Below are 14,270 nucleotides of genomic sequence, written 5' to 3' on the forward strand. Positions count from 1 at the left end.
ATCTGCCTTCGGCTCAGGTCGTGATCCCAGGGTCCTGGGATAGAGCCCGGCATCGGGCTCTCGGCTCCGCGGGAAGCCTGCTTCTCCCTCTCCCGCTCCCTCTGCTTGTGTTCCTTCTCTCGCTGTGTCTCTCTGTCAAATAAATAAATAAAATCTTTTTAAAAATAAATAAATAAATAAAGATAAATTAAAAAAAAAGCAGGAACAGGAAATTTGTAAAATGAATCTGAATATTTTGCCATTCCAAAAAGCAAGGAATTTATCAAAAATTATTGGAAAAATGTCAATAGAACTCATGAACCATCTTGAAGTAGCTCCCACTGTTCAAAGATGAGTCATTTGCAGCACCAATAAGAGGAATAACATCAGTGGATTTAAATGAAACAAATATGTTAAAAATCCAGGAATTTGCAATTACCATTTTGAAAAAATTGATCACCTTTGGAGAATGGTGGGAAAACCACCTCATTATTCTAAACACCAGTAAATAAAGGGGAAGAATCATAGAGATGATTTATTTTTCCGGTCAAAACTGCACCTCAGTATATTCAAAAAGTTGATAAGAAGGAAATTCTGTCTACAGAAGTAGTCCAGCTAGCATATAAAGATGTAATAAAATGATTGGAATATTCCATTTTGCAAAACCCTAAGTAAACTCTGAATCTGGGAAAAATAATTCTTAATGGCAGCTAACATCACAGCAGAAGACAACTGGACATTATGCATCTCTTGACGGAAATTTACAACACCACTGAAGAAGTAGTCTTGCCAAAAAAAATAGCCTAAATATGATCAAGCCTCTTGATCTAACCAATAGGACAGGAAACACCTGGGGAATGGAGAAACAGATTTGGGAGTGTTGGGAGGAATTATTTTTTGTTTTTCGATTTTTTAAAGGTTTTATTTATTTATTTGACAGAGGCAGACACAGCGAGAGAGGGAACACAAGCAGGGGGAGTGGGAGAGGGAGAAGCAGGCTTCCTGCAGAGCAGGGAGCCCGATGCGGGGCTCAATCCCAGGACCGCAGTATCATGACCTGAGCCGCAGGCAGATGCTTAACGACTGAGCCACCCAGGCGCCCCGATGTTTTTCGATTTTTAAATGAGAATGCAATCAGCAATATCCAGAAAGTAAGAAAGTTCACAAGATGAATTACTCAGTTTCTTCAACAAATCAATTTCAACTAAATATTTAAAAATAAAAGTTAAGGTAACCTATGAAATGAAAAATCTTTTTTTTTAAGATTTTTATTTATTTATTGAGAGAGAGAGAATGGTAGAGAGAGAGCATGAGAGGGAAGAAGGTCAGAGGGAGAGGCAGGCTCCCTGCTGAGCAGGGAGCCTGATGCGGGACTCGATCCTGGGGCTCCAGGATCATGACCTGAGCCGAAGGCAGTCGCTTAAACAACTGAGCCACCCAGGCGCCCGACATGAAAAATCTTTAAGAGAACTCCCAACAGAACGCAGTGTGTGCAGCTTGTTGGAATGTCAGTTCAAACAAACCAGCAACACAGAATCTTTAAACAAACAAACAAACAAACAAATAAAACATGTATGAGAAAAATACTGACTGGATATTGGGTGATATAAAAACATTACTAGAATTTTTTATGTACGAACATGGCACTATGACTATGGTCTTTAACAGAAGTTCTTTTTTGTTAGAGACATATACTCAAATATTTATGGGTGAAATCTGATGTCTGGGAACTTGTTTCAAGAGAATTCTGGGATCACTAATTTGTATCTTAGGGGTAAATACCCAGTAGTGCAATTGCTGGGTCATCTGAGGAAAAAAAAAAAAAAAGAGAGAGAGAGAGAGAATTTTGGGGGCAGAAACAGTAAAGGTGGTGCAAATGAATGCAAACATGGCTGTGAGCCAATGAGTGTTAAATCTGAATAATGGGTACATGCAGGCACACAGTACCTTTCTCTCCACAATGTGTGTTTAAAATTATCCATAATACACAATTGGTGAGAATGTAATATGATGCAGCTGCTATGGAAAACATTATGAAGTTCCCCCAAAATTAAAAATAGAATTACCATCTAATCAGTAATCCCACTTCTGGGTATTTATCCAAGAGAATTGAAATCAGGATCTCAAAGAGATATGTGCACGCCCATGTTTACTGTAGCATTATTCAAGAGCCAAAACATGGAGATGACCTAAATCTCCATTGATGGATGTATGGATAAAAAAAAAAAAAAAAAAAAACATGATATACACATCCAATGGAACACATTCAACTTAAAAAAAAAAAAAAAGAAAACCTACCATATGCGATGATATAGATGAACTTGGAGGACATTATGCTGTTGAAACAAACCAGTCACAGAAGGACAAATACTGCATGATTCCACTTACATGAAGTATCTAGAATAGTCAAACTCATGGAAATGGAGAGTAGAATGGTGATTACAAGGGGAAGAAGGAAGTGGGAATGGGGAGTTACTGTTCAATGGGTATAAAATTTCAATTATACAAGATGAATAAGGTCTAGAGATCTGCTGTACATTACTGTGCCTGTAGTTAACAATACTGTAGACTTGTTTCGGCAGCACACAGACTAAAATTGGAACAATACAGAGATTAGCATGGCTCTGCACAAGGATGACACACAAATTCATGAAGCATTCCATATTTTAAAAAAATGATACTGTATTGTGCTCTTAAAAAATCTGTTAAGAAGGTAGACTCATGTTCAATGTTTATAACACAATTTTTAGAAAAGAAGAGGAAAACAAGTGTCTGTGATAAAAGTGTTAAAAAAGACCTACGTACAAATCCTGGATCCACCATTTGTTGTCTATTTAATACTAACCAGGTCACTCAAACATTCTGAGCTACCGTTTTATTCATATGTAAGAAAGTCTAAAATAAAAACAGTTTATAGATTGGTTTGGCATCTCTACTTTTGGAGCTTAATAATTGTTAATTGAAAGAAAGAAGAGGTTTGGGAATCAGAGGTGACCCCCATTTAAATATCTGTCATTATCCTATGACATTAGGCCAGTCCTTAGCTTCTCTGAGCCTTAGTTTCTTTCTTGTAAAGTGGGGATCATACTGGCATCATATCATTTTTCTGAGGACTATGTAAGGTTGGCACTGTATAAATAGGACCTTTTCTCCTCCACGAAACCATTTTGATTCCCAGTTGGAAATACTCTCCTGAAAGATATACTTTGATTATTATTGTACCAATAATCTCCCTTGAGTTATTATTTAATACTTTTTTAAATAAGACTCTGGGCCCCTTGAAAACAAAGATCATTCATATCCTCCATCTCATGGAAGGTATATTGCACATAGTTGGAGATCAATATATTTTGATGAATTAAATCCCTTAAATAGATTAGATGTCACCTTCACAAACTGATTTATCTCCTGAAACTACCAACACTAAATGCTGTTGCCATATATCACTTAAATATTGTAAAATGTACATAAGATCCTTGGGAAAGTGTCAGATTGTTTCCTGGACAAACCATAAATGTCACAGGTAGAAAATGGAGTAGGATTTGTAGTCCAGGTTTATCAACAGTGACCTGGGTAATTTATTGACAGGTGACAACCTGTGGGATGACTGTTCGCTCCAGGTTTGGCAGTTCCTACGTATGATACCAACATATCACAGGTTCTTCAGTAGGAAATTGTTTGTAGCATGAAGTGTCACGCATCGTTCCAAAAATTGTGTAGCTATGAAGTTCCACCTCACACATATCCCTGTTGTGATGATGAGCAGTGGTAATGAAGTAGTGGTTTTTTATACAGGTGCATTCACCTTAAATCAGGTCAATAATGAGCCTGGGAAAATGAACGGAGTCTCCAAAATACAATGGACTCCAAAAGAACCTATTTGAGGTGACAAACCAACCAACCTTGACTCTAGTTTAAACATATTCTTCCTTGAGAGTAAACTCAATTCCAGAATTCTGACAACATGGTGACAACATGGTTTTTACTTCTGAGAATTGTAAGGCCCTTTTCTCATAAAACCTGAAGAAAGCCAAAAGCAGTTCAATTAAAATGTCTAAATGTGATCATCTGTTATTTATAGCTCAGTGGGACAGCTCAGCTCAAGAGAAGCCTATAGAGTTGAGTTATGCACCTTCCCAGAATATTCCCTAAAGGTTCTTTGAAGCTATTAATTGTGCAGGTCACTGTAGCAAAACTCACTCCTCAGTGCTCTCCCTTGATGTTCACAAGCAAACACTAGAGTGCAGTGTAGATAAAAGGAGGCTTTCTCTCTAATTAAAAGAAAGATCATGATCTATAATTTCAAAGTCCATCAAACATAATCCTATAAAAGTAAATGAACTATGCATGAAGTTATAGGGTCTAGATCCCCCTCCAAAAAAGAAAGTAAAATTAAATCAAGCTCAATTTACACCTTACAAAGTAAGGCATTTGAAAGGAAATCATCGCAACATCAATTAGTTCACCATAAAGTGAGGTGTTCATATTTTGCAAGACTAGGATAGCACTAAAATTTTTAAAGTCTCCACACAATTATGTCAAAGCATATTTGATGCCATAACTCACAGTTTTATTGACATTCTTGGTTTACATCAGATATGTTACATATTGTGATGTGGGGATTTTATTTCATTTCCTGGAAAATTTTATGCTTAAGAAGGGATGCGAAGCAATGGCAATATACTCCGTAGAGTTTTCTTCAGTTTACATTATTACATTCTGAAGTGAGTTGAAATATGGCAAGGCTTTACGTAACTGAAATTTTCTATTATTTTCATGGCTCGAAATGGGAAAGGGAGTGGAAAATAAATGTGGAAGAGAACAAAACAAATCCATTGTGGTCATATGTTGCCATAATCAGGAAAACCCTGTAGAATTGTTTTAGAGAGAATTTGAACAAATGACTCCATACATTTAGCAGAGTCTGCACTCATTACAATAAACTAGAGTTTAATTTCGCCTTTAAAAACATCTGTTAAAAGTCAAGATAAGATTCATTATCCATGAAATAGAAATCATAATTCCAACATACATATCACAGAAAATTTTTGTGACATTAAAAAATGAGCTGATGTACACGGGAGATGGAGAAGCTCTGTAAAAAGCGAAGGAGCATAAACATATAAGTGATAACCAAGAGGATGATCATTATCTATTTATTAGACAATAATAGATGACATTACACCAGGCATGTAACAAAGTACTAAGCACAGAGTAACCGTCTATTGTACTTTTTTTTTAAAGATTTTATTTATTTGACAGAGAGAGAGAGCACATGACAGGGGGGAGGGTCAGAGGGAGAAGCAGACTCCCTGCCAAGCAAGGAGCCCGATGCGGGACTCGATCCAGGGACTCCAGGATCATGACCTGAGCCGAAGGCAGTTGCTTAACCAACTGAGCCACCCAGGCGCCCCCTGTCTATTATACTTTTGAACTGAAATATTAATAGGTGTTGGACAGGCACATTGTCAAACATACCGCTTTAAGCAAAATTAAACACAAAATGAATCTGGAGCATCTATCTAATGCCAGAATGTAGGGATATATTCCAAAAACAAAAATGAGAACAAAAACAAAAACAACATCCCACAATGACATGACGTAATATGTCAAAGGAACTCAGGAACCAGATGAAAGAACTCCCAATGGTCAAAGCTGCAAGAATCTGAGCATCAAAATAAATAAAATAGAATTGGATTAGAATCCAAAATATAAAATAAAGATCTATGGGTCTGTAGTGTAATGAACAAATTTTAAAATGAATGAGGGAGAAGAAACAAACCTCCTGTGCAGAAAAATTCCAAATAACTTATGTAGATATCTCATCCTCAAGGAGAGGAGCGTAACTCCCCACCCATTAAGTCTGGGCTGTGGATAGTGAGTTCCTTTCAAAGAGTATGGGTGGCAAAAGGAAAGGGGGGGAAAGGAGTAACTTTATAGTGGAGAAATCTGACACCACCCCAGCCAGGTGATCAAGGTTAACATCAACAGTGATAAGTCATGTTGATGGTGTATACCCTTGATATGATGTGATGAGAATGGCATTTTTACCTCTGTGGTTTTCCACCCCAAAATCCATAACCCCAGCCTAACCGGGAAATAAACATCAAGCAAATCCCTATTAAGGGACATTATACAAAACATCTAAACTGTACCCCTTAAAACTGTCAAAATCATCCAAAACAAGGAAAATCTGAGAAATTGTCACTATCAAGAGAAGCTTAAGGAGACATGACAATGAAATCTAATGTGTTATGCTTGATGGGACCCTGGAACAGAAAAAGGACATTAAGTTAAAACTAAGGAACTCTTAATAAATTATGGACCTTAGTTAATAATAAAGTATCAATATTGGTTCATTAATTGTAACAAATGTACCAGAGTAATGCAAGATTTTAATAATAAGGAAACTAGATGTGGCGGGTGGAGGGTCAGGGAGTTTAAGGGAATTTTCTGTATTATCTGTTCATGGCTTCTGTAAATCTAAAACTAAATCTAAAACTTTAATTTAAAAAGAAAGAGGGCTATCAGGTGCCTGGGTGGCTCAGTCGTTTAAGTGTCTGACTCTTGATTTTGGCTGTGGTCATGATCTCATGTTATGGGATCAAGCCCCACATTGAGCTCCGAGCTCAGCAGGGAGTGTGCTTGAGATTCTCTCTCTCCCTTTCCTTCTACCCCTCCAACCACTCATACTCTCTTTCTCTCTAACATAAAAATAAAATCTTTTTTTTTAAAAGAAAGAGGTCTATCAAATATGCCTTTTTCTTTTCTTTATAAGTGGCACAAGAAATAGCAGCAACTTGTCCTCCAACTTGAAGAGAATATCTCAATGTGTTCCTGAACATTGGATTTCTAGAAACTTCACTAAGATGACAGTCTCCTGAAAGTTTGGGGGGTTTATCACCCACCTTCTGGCTCACATATGTCTTCCTAAGGCATAAAAAGTACTTTACTAACAAAATACTAACCCTATGTTTATTGCAGCAAGCATTATTTACAATAGTTAAGATATGAAAGCAACCCAGCTGTCCATCAATAGACAAATGGATAAGGAAGATGTTGTGTGTATATACATACACACACACACACACATATATACACACACATTGTTGTGTATACATACACACAAACACACAGGAATATTACACAGCCATAAAAAAGGATGAGATTATGCCATTTGTGACAACATGGATAGACCTAGAGGGGATTATGTTTAAGTGAAATAAGTCAGATTGAGAAAAACAAATACCATATGATTTTACTCATAAGTGGAATAAAAAAAAGAACAAATGAATAAACAACAAAAAAAAACAGAGTAAACAACAAAAATGAATAAACAACAAAAAAAGCAGATGAATAAACAACAAAAAAAACAGAATAAACAACAAAAAAAAAGCAGAATCAGACCTATATACACAGAGAACAAACTGATGGTTGCAGGGGGCAGGGGGTTGAAGATTAGGAAAATGGGAGATACAGGCTTCCAGTTATGGCATGAATAAGTCATGGAATAAAAGGCACAGCATAGGGAATATAGTCAATGATATTGTAACAGTGTTACATGGTGACAGATGGTAGCTACACTTGTGGCAAACATAGCATAATGTATAAACGTCTTGAATTACTGTGTTGTACACCTGAAATTAATGTAACGTTTTATGTCAACTATACTCACATTTTTAAAAATGGCCAAATCAGACCTGTAGCTACAGAGAACAAACTGATAGTTGCCAGAGGGGAATGGGGTGGGGAGATGGGCAAAAGGGGTGAAGGGCAGTGGAAGGGGGGAAAAAAGGTACTTTACTACATGTTGCATATTATATCCAGTCAGCATGATGTCCCCAATGTAGGGGACTACAGTGACATTTTGTCAAATATCAAAGCAATCATGACCTCTGAAGACTATATTGTAGCAGAGAGCAGGCACGTTGACACAATGAGGCAAAACAGTGAAGGGGTAAAGCAAATACCTTTGGTGGTCCTTACAATATGGAGAAAAAAAACACTGACCAGGTCAATAACTGCATATCAGGTGCCAGAATCTATGTTAATTTTCTTTAATAAAGATACTATATCTTCAACAACAACTGCAGTCTCCACCTAATAAAATTCACAATAATCCACAGTCATTCTCCAAAATCCATCCAACTCCTTCCTGCACAAGCCAAACAGGCAAGCTAAAAAAGAGTGTGCTAGATATTACCCCCTCTCATTTTTTTGTCTTTGATCCTACAGAGATGTGGTATTGCTTCCGGTTTACTATCGTGAGGAGCAGAGAAGTTCCGAAGTTTCCATGATGGCCCTAACCCCATGGGTCAAAGGCCAATGTGGGGATTCTTCCAAGTGTCAAGTATTTCTAATCCAATTATGAATTCAGAAACTAGTGACAGGACAGTGAATTGGGCCTATGAACTAGCCGGGTATACTGTGAATCACAACTAGGTTGACTCCATGTACCACCTGACCACAGCTGCAATGGTGTTTGGGGTCACCAGGAATTAGCAACAATTTAGAACCAATGTTTAGCAATTCCCAAAGGTCTGGGTATTTTCCCCTAATGCAGAGACACTCTAGTAAATTTACGCAAGCTTGAAGCTAGATCCCAGTTTATACCTATGGCAACGTTGTAGGATTCTTTCCTCAAGAGAACCTGACTTTCCCTTCAGTCAAAAAGCTCTGGGTCTATGAACAGGTTTAGGTCTGGAAACCTAGTGAAAGGCCATGACCCTCCTCAAGCACTTAATTGCTAGTCCTAGAGGGTTTTCTGTTATAATCAAGCAATGTTCTCATAGACTTCCCATCTATTCCATTCCTAGGAAATGTGATCAATTTTCCATAGGTTCTGATTATTGTTATGTCCCTGCTGACCTTTCTAATGAATGTGCCTACTTGTCTTTCTTCAACTGGTCACTTGGCTTCTGATACCCTAACATCCCATCAACTCTACTAAAACCAAGCAATCTGTATCAATGATGACATTATCTAGAGTAATGCTTGGCTACAAAGGAGAGCAACCCCAGACCTTTTCAAGAATGCAGGTGATCCCCTCCTTATTGTATGTGTCATCATCTTGGTGGGCCTTTTAATTCTTAATACCATACCTAGGACCATTCTCACCACCAATTTTATAGCTGCTCATGTTCAATCAAGAAGCACTGGTTTCTCAGCCTCATTAAAAACAGGCCACCACTGAATTTAGGGTTCAGTCAACCAACCAAAGAAATTGTTAGAGTCACTTCCAACTCCATGAGCTAGCACAGTCAATGCAGAATTTCAGTAATTGTACCCATATCAATGTATTCAGTCCCACCCTTCTAGTGTTGTTTCAATCTGCCTTGGTCTAACACCCTTAGAATCTACTTCCACATACATTCCCTAGATTATGGATTATAATCAGCAAACTTGGCAATTCTATTTCTTCTTGAATCATACTCTGTACCTAACTCCAGAAGCATGCTGAGATTTGGCCCAGTTATGGGTCAAATGATGACAAGGGGTGGATAGAGAAAAGCATGAACATCCCCCTTGCAAGACCTGTACCCAAGGCAAGTTTGTCGTGGGTCTTCAAGCAAAGAAATTCTCATACCCTTAGACACGGGTGAGAAAGCTATTTTCACTGGCAAGAAAGACTCAGAGTGACTTGGGGAGTTGAAGACTGTTTTATCTGATTCCAACCAGATGTCCTCATTTTAGTTTTCAGAGTTCTATTCTTCCTAGTTAATTCCCTAACTTTCAGATGAGAAAATTTTAAGGCTATTGATTCAACTGATGTTGTAGTTCTGCAATGCTTACATTAAATTTGGTGTTTGATTTTCAGCCGTGAAATTTCTCCAATTCCAAGATCATGACATAAGGAAAGACTTGAGATTATCATTTTTTTCTTTCTGCAAGCACTCCAATTTCTTTTAGACAAATGCCTTAGCTCTCATAGTCATCACTTTTGCCCTAACAGTCAAGTACACCAGCCACTTGGACTCCCACGGCATTTGGTTCACATTGGTACTTCATCACAATGACAGATGATGGATAGCCTCATTAATTGTGATGCTACTGTATGCCATGGATTATCTTCCCATTTCCTACTGACAAAAAAGTGCAGCACTGCACTGAAGCCCAAGGACATGATCAGACCAGTCTCCAAAATCCTATCTTTAAAGGTTTTTCTCCTAGGACCATTCTCACCACCAATTTTATAGCTACTCATGTTCAATCAAGAAACAGAATCCACACAGTAATTAGAACATGGAAATTCTAGTACAAAGAATTATTAACTAGTAAAAGGTGGTTAACTATTAAAAAGAAGAAAGAGGACTGTAAGGGGTTCAGAAGTAACAAATGCAGAAAGCAATAGGAACAGGCAGCCTAACAATGGCCAGAGGCCAGGTGCTTGAGCTGGTCTACAGAAACAATACACCCAGTTCTGAAGAAGCTTGCCTGAGGGTGCAGGTAAGCCAGAGGACTGATGGCTATTTTTTTTTAATATTTATTTATTTATTTGAAAGAGAGAGAGAGAGCGCGTGCGCAAGCACATGTGCTGGGGGGAGGGGCAAAGGGAGAAGGAGAGAGAAACTAAGTAGATTCTCTGTTGAACGCTGAGTGCAGAGCCCAGCACCAGGCTGAATCTCATGACACTGAGATCATGACCTGAGCCTAAACCAAGTGTTGGACGCTTAACCAACTGCACCACCCAGGCACCCCTGATGGCTATTTTTAAAGTGTGAGCTATGTAGACAAGAAGGCTGAGAACTGGTACTAAACAGGTGCATGAATTTGGGCAGCTATTACACTGTGGTGTCCGGGACACAGTCACTAAGATGGACCTAGAAGTGCACACACACTGAGAGTAAAACCCGTGAAAGATGCAGGAAAACTGGAGCAAGGTAGGCAGAGAAGGGCTTCAGACCATGGTCCAGGTCTGGCGCAGGTGACAGGTAAAGGGGAAGGAAAGGAGGATTGGCAGGAAAGACTCAGACTGTAGTGTAACTCTATGAAAGTCTCACTTAGCCCAATGGTTGTCCATAGAGGAGTCCCCCACAGGCCAGAAATAGCCCTTTTATCACCACCATGGTCAGTCATTAGTTGAGGGTTACCTTGAAAGTACAAGACCTCACTCAAAGCAGCGGAAGATCCTGAAGACACCTGCAGTCAGGGATTTTCAGCTAACTGCACTCCCCACAGTGAGTTCTCTCTTGATGGGAGATCTGAGCACATTCCTCCATGGCTGCCACCTAAGTTAGGTCCAGTTGCTAACAAGGAGATAAGTGTGGCCATAGTAGATAGGGTATTAATAGGTTGGGACTAGAGAGAGAGAAGTGAGACACCCAGGGTGCAAAATTCAAAGAAGCACTTGCTCTCAGGTGCCCACAATGCACTTGCACGTGTCTAAAGTGAGTGCCTCCAATTTTGCAATCTGTGTGCCTCACTTGCCTCTTCTGAGTCCCATCCCTGGCCATATCCACTATTCATGTACCACAATTAACTTTATTATATTTGCTTTTCACCCAACAATTCACCTTAATTTTTTATGTATTTTGAAATATACCTCATCTCTGAATATATCTCCTTTTCTATTAATTACAGTTTATCCTTTTTTATGGTTCCATTTTTTAGATAAAATTATATACAGCAAAGTATATCTTCACCGGATATTTAGTGAGTTATAAAAAATGCATACATCTATTTAACACAAACTTCTGTCAAGATATATAACAAGACAGTTCCCACATGCCCCTTCCCAGTGAGTGTCCAACCCCTACCCTAGAGACAACCACACTTACAAGTTTCTTTATGATCAGAGACTCATTTTGCCTCTCCTAGAAATTCATATAATGGCGTCCTGTAGCATAACTATGATGTGTAAAGAAGATATATTTGTGTTTCTATACAGTTAGAGTTTTCCAAACAAATTTTTGCTGAAACTTGGCACCTGGGTTAAGAGTTAGTCATTATAAATTAATTTATACCAGTTCACCTGGAAAGACTGGCCCAACCCCAGAGGTATGTGTCTACTTTTCACAGGGGATGAAGCCCAGACCTATAGAGTCACTGGACTCTGTTATTGTCCTCAAAAGAACAATGGTTGGTTGGTTGTTTGGGTGGTTGGTCTGTGTCAGCAAACAGCTTAGCTGGACTAAAATCCCCAAAATCTGTCCTCCCTTTGATGAGTGGAAGCTGAAATCTGTATTAAGTGTTTGTTTGTTTGTTTGTTTGTTTGTTTGTTTGTTTTTAAATTCTTAGCTAGATTGCTTATCCTCCACCCATATATACATAGTTCAGAGGTCAGTCAGAGAATTGACAAGAGTTTATATGCAGAATGTAAGCCTTCAGCTCTCTGACTCTCCTCTTCCTGAGACTGACATCTCTTCTACTTTCAGTCTACTGTGGTCATCCAAACCCTATCCTCTGGTTTTTCAAGCCAGTAAGACTGCACATTTCTACCAGAATTTCAGTAATCCTATATGATGCTGACAGCGGTCTGCATTCACGCAAAGGATCAACCAGTGTCATTCCCTTCTTCAAATAGTTGTTTTTTACAGTTTTAAGAGTGTTTATAACTGTTATCTGTAGGATACGAAACTTTCTCCACATTGAGTTTTTTTAAAGCTCAGAAAAAAATAACATATGTCAAATCTATTTTTCATATCATTTGGGTAGCATATTGTGTTTTCCTAAATTACTGCAACATTACCTCCCCAGTCCTCTTTTAGTTTCCAAAGTGACTTTAGCAGTCCTCCCACCAAGAGTAGTCATCTGTGTCCCTTGTCCTCTTGAATCTGGGTGGGGGCTTGTGCCCATTCTGACCACTAGAGTATGGTAGAAGTGAGGCCTTATGACTTCACGTCTGGGTCTTTACAAGGATATGCATCCACATGGCTTTCTCCTGGGATGTTAGCTCTGGGGGGCTGAACCAGCCAAACACCTTTATCTACCACCAAGTAAGTGAGTGAATGAGCCTTCAGATTATGCCAGATTCCAGCCTTTGAGTCTTCCAACTGACCCTAGACATCATGGAGTGGAAACAAGCTGGTCACATTGTGTTCTTGCCAAACTACTGACCCATAAAATTCATGGTTGGTAAGTTTTGGGGTGATTTATTTCAGAACAATAAATGACCACAGTGACTTAGATGTTAGGATAATCCAGCTCTGACATCTGTAACACCAATGATTTCCAGTTTTATTTGGGTTGATGTGGAAGCATAAAGAGATGCCCCCTTTCTCTCTCACAATTCCCTCCTAAAGTGGCAAGTTAAGAAAATGAGGTCAAATTTCCCAGATAGATGAGGACTGTTGTTGACTGAAATGTATTCCTTCATTAGGACCTCCTGCCCCTTGGAAATTTTAAGTAATTTGAACCTGAATTCTCTGTCTCTAATAGAATCAATAATTTAATTTTTATTTGGAGTATTTATGAGTTAATTATAACACTTCCTGGAATATCATATATGCAAGATCAATCTTTTACTAAAGAGTCAGCATTATTTGAATTCTAAATAGGACATGAATGCTTTTAGAACAAATTCAATAAAGAAAGAGTTTAACAAATTATATCCTTTGTCAAATAATAAACTGTGTATTAGTAAACAAGTAATAATAATAATAATAAAGTATAAGTGCATAGCTCCATATCCAGGGGGGAAAAAAAACTAAGTTATAGTGATAAACTCCTTTTTGGAGGAGAAAATTTGAGAATGGATTCAACATCAAGGGAAATTATGTAAAATCTGTTGTAGAAAAGTGGATTAATGTTTTGAAAGATAAAACTTCCATGCTACATTTCTTTTAAGTTGTTCATATTTTCTTCAAAAGTTATTTATATACATGAACTAAAATCCATCCAAAATCTATCACATACAATGACAGAAGAAAACAAGAGAGGTAAGTAAAGATAATGGGATATTAATGCTAGTGTAGTTAAAGTCAAACTCATTTATCACTAATGGCAATATAAATTGGTACAATGTTTTTGGAGAGCCATTTGGCAATGCCTATCAAGAGGAATAAAAATGTTCATATCTGATGAGTCAGGGATCCCACTGCTGGGATATGAAAGCATTAAGTATGAAGTTCTTTATTACATAAATTTTTTAGCCTCAAAAAATAACAGCAATCTAAATGTTGGACAATTAGGGAATGGTTTTAAAAAGCCAGTGGACTCTTATGCAGTTATTAAAAATAATAATTTTAAAGGCTATGTAGTACCATGGAAAATATGCTAGTTTTTGTGAAAAAGCATTGATTGATAATAGAATAATACAAAGAGAAACATTACTATACCAAATTAAAAAAATA

At 37.9% G+C, this 14,270-nt stretch overlaps 1 pseudogene; it reads left to right on the top strand.

Moving 5' to 3' along the window:
- The first annotated feature begins 2,549 nt into the window (after positions 1 to 2,549).
- Positions 2,550 to 2,648, top strand: LOC113917362 (annotated as a pseudogene).
- The last annotated feature ends 11,622 nt before the right edge of the window (positions 2,649 to 14,270 follow it).

This window comes from Zalophus californianus, chromosome 4 (genome assembly GCF_009762305.2).
Source record: "Zalophus californianus isolate mZalCal1 chromosome 4, mZalCal1.pri.v2, whole genome shotgun sequence".
Classification (NCBI taxonomy): Eukaryota; Metazoa; Chordata; class Mammalia; order Carnivora; family Otariidae; genus Zalophus; species Zalophus californianus.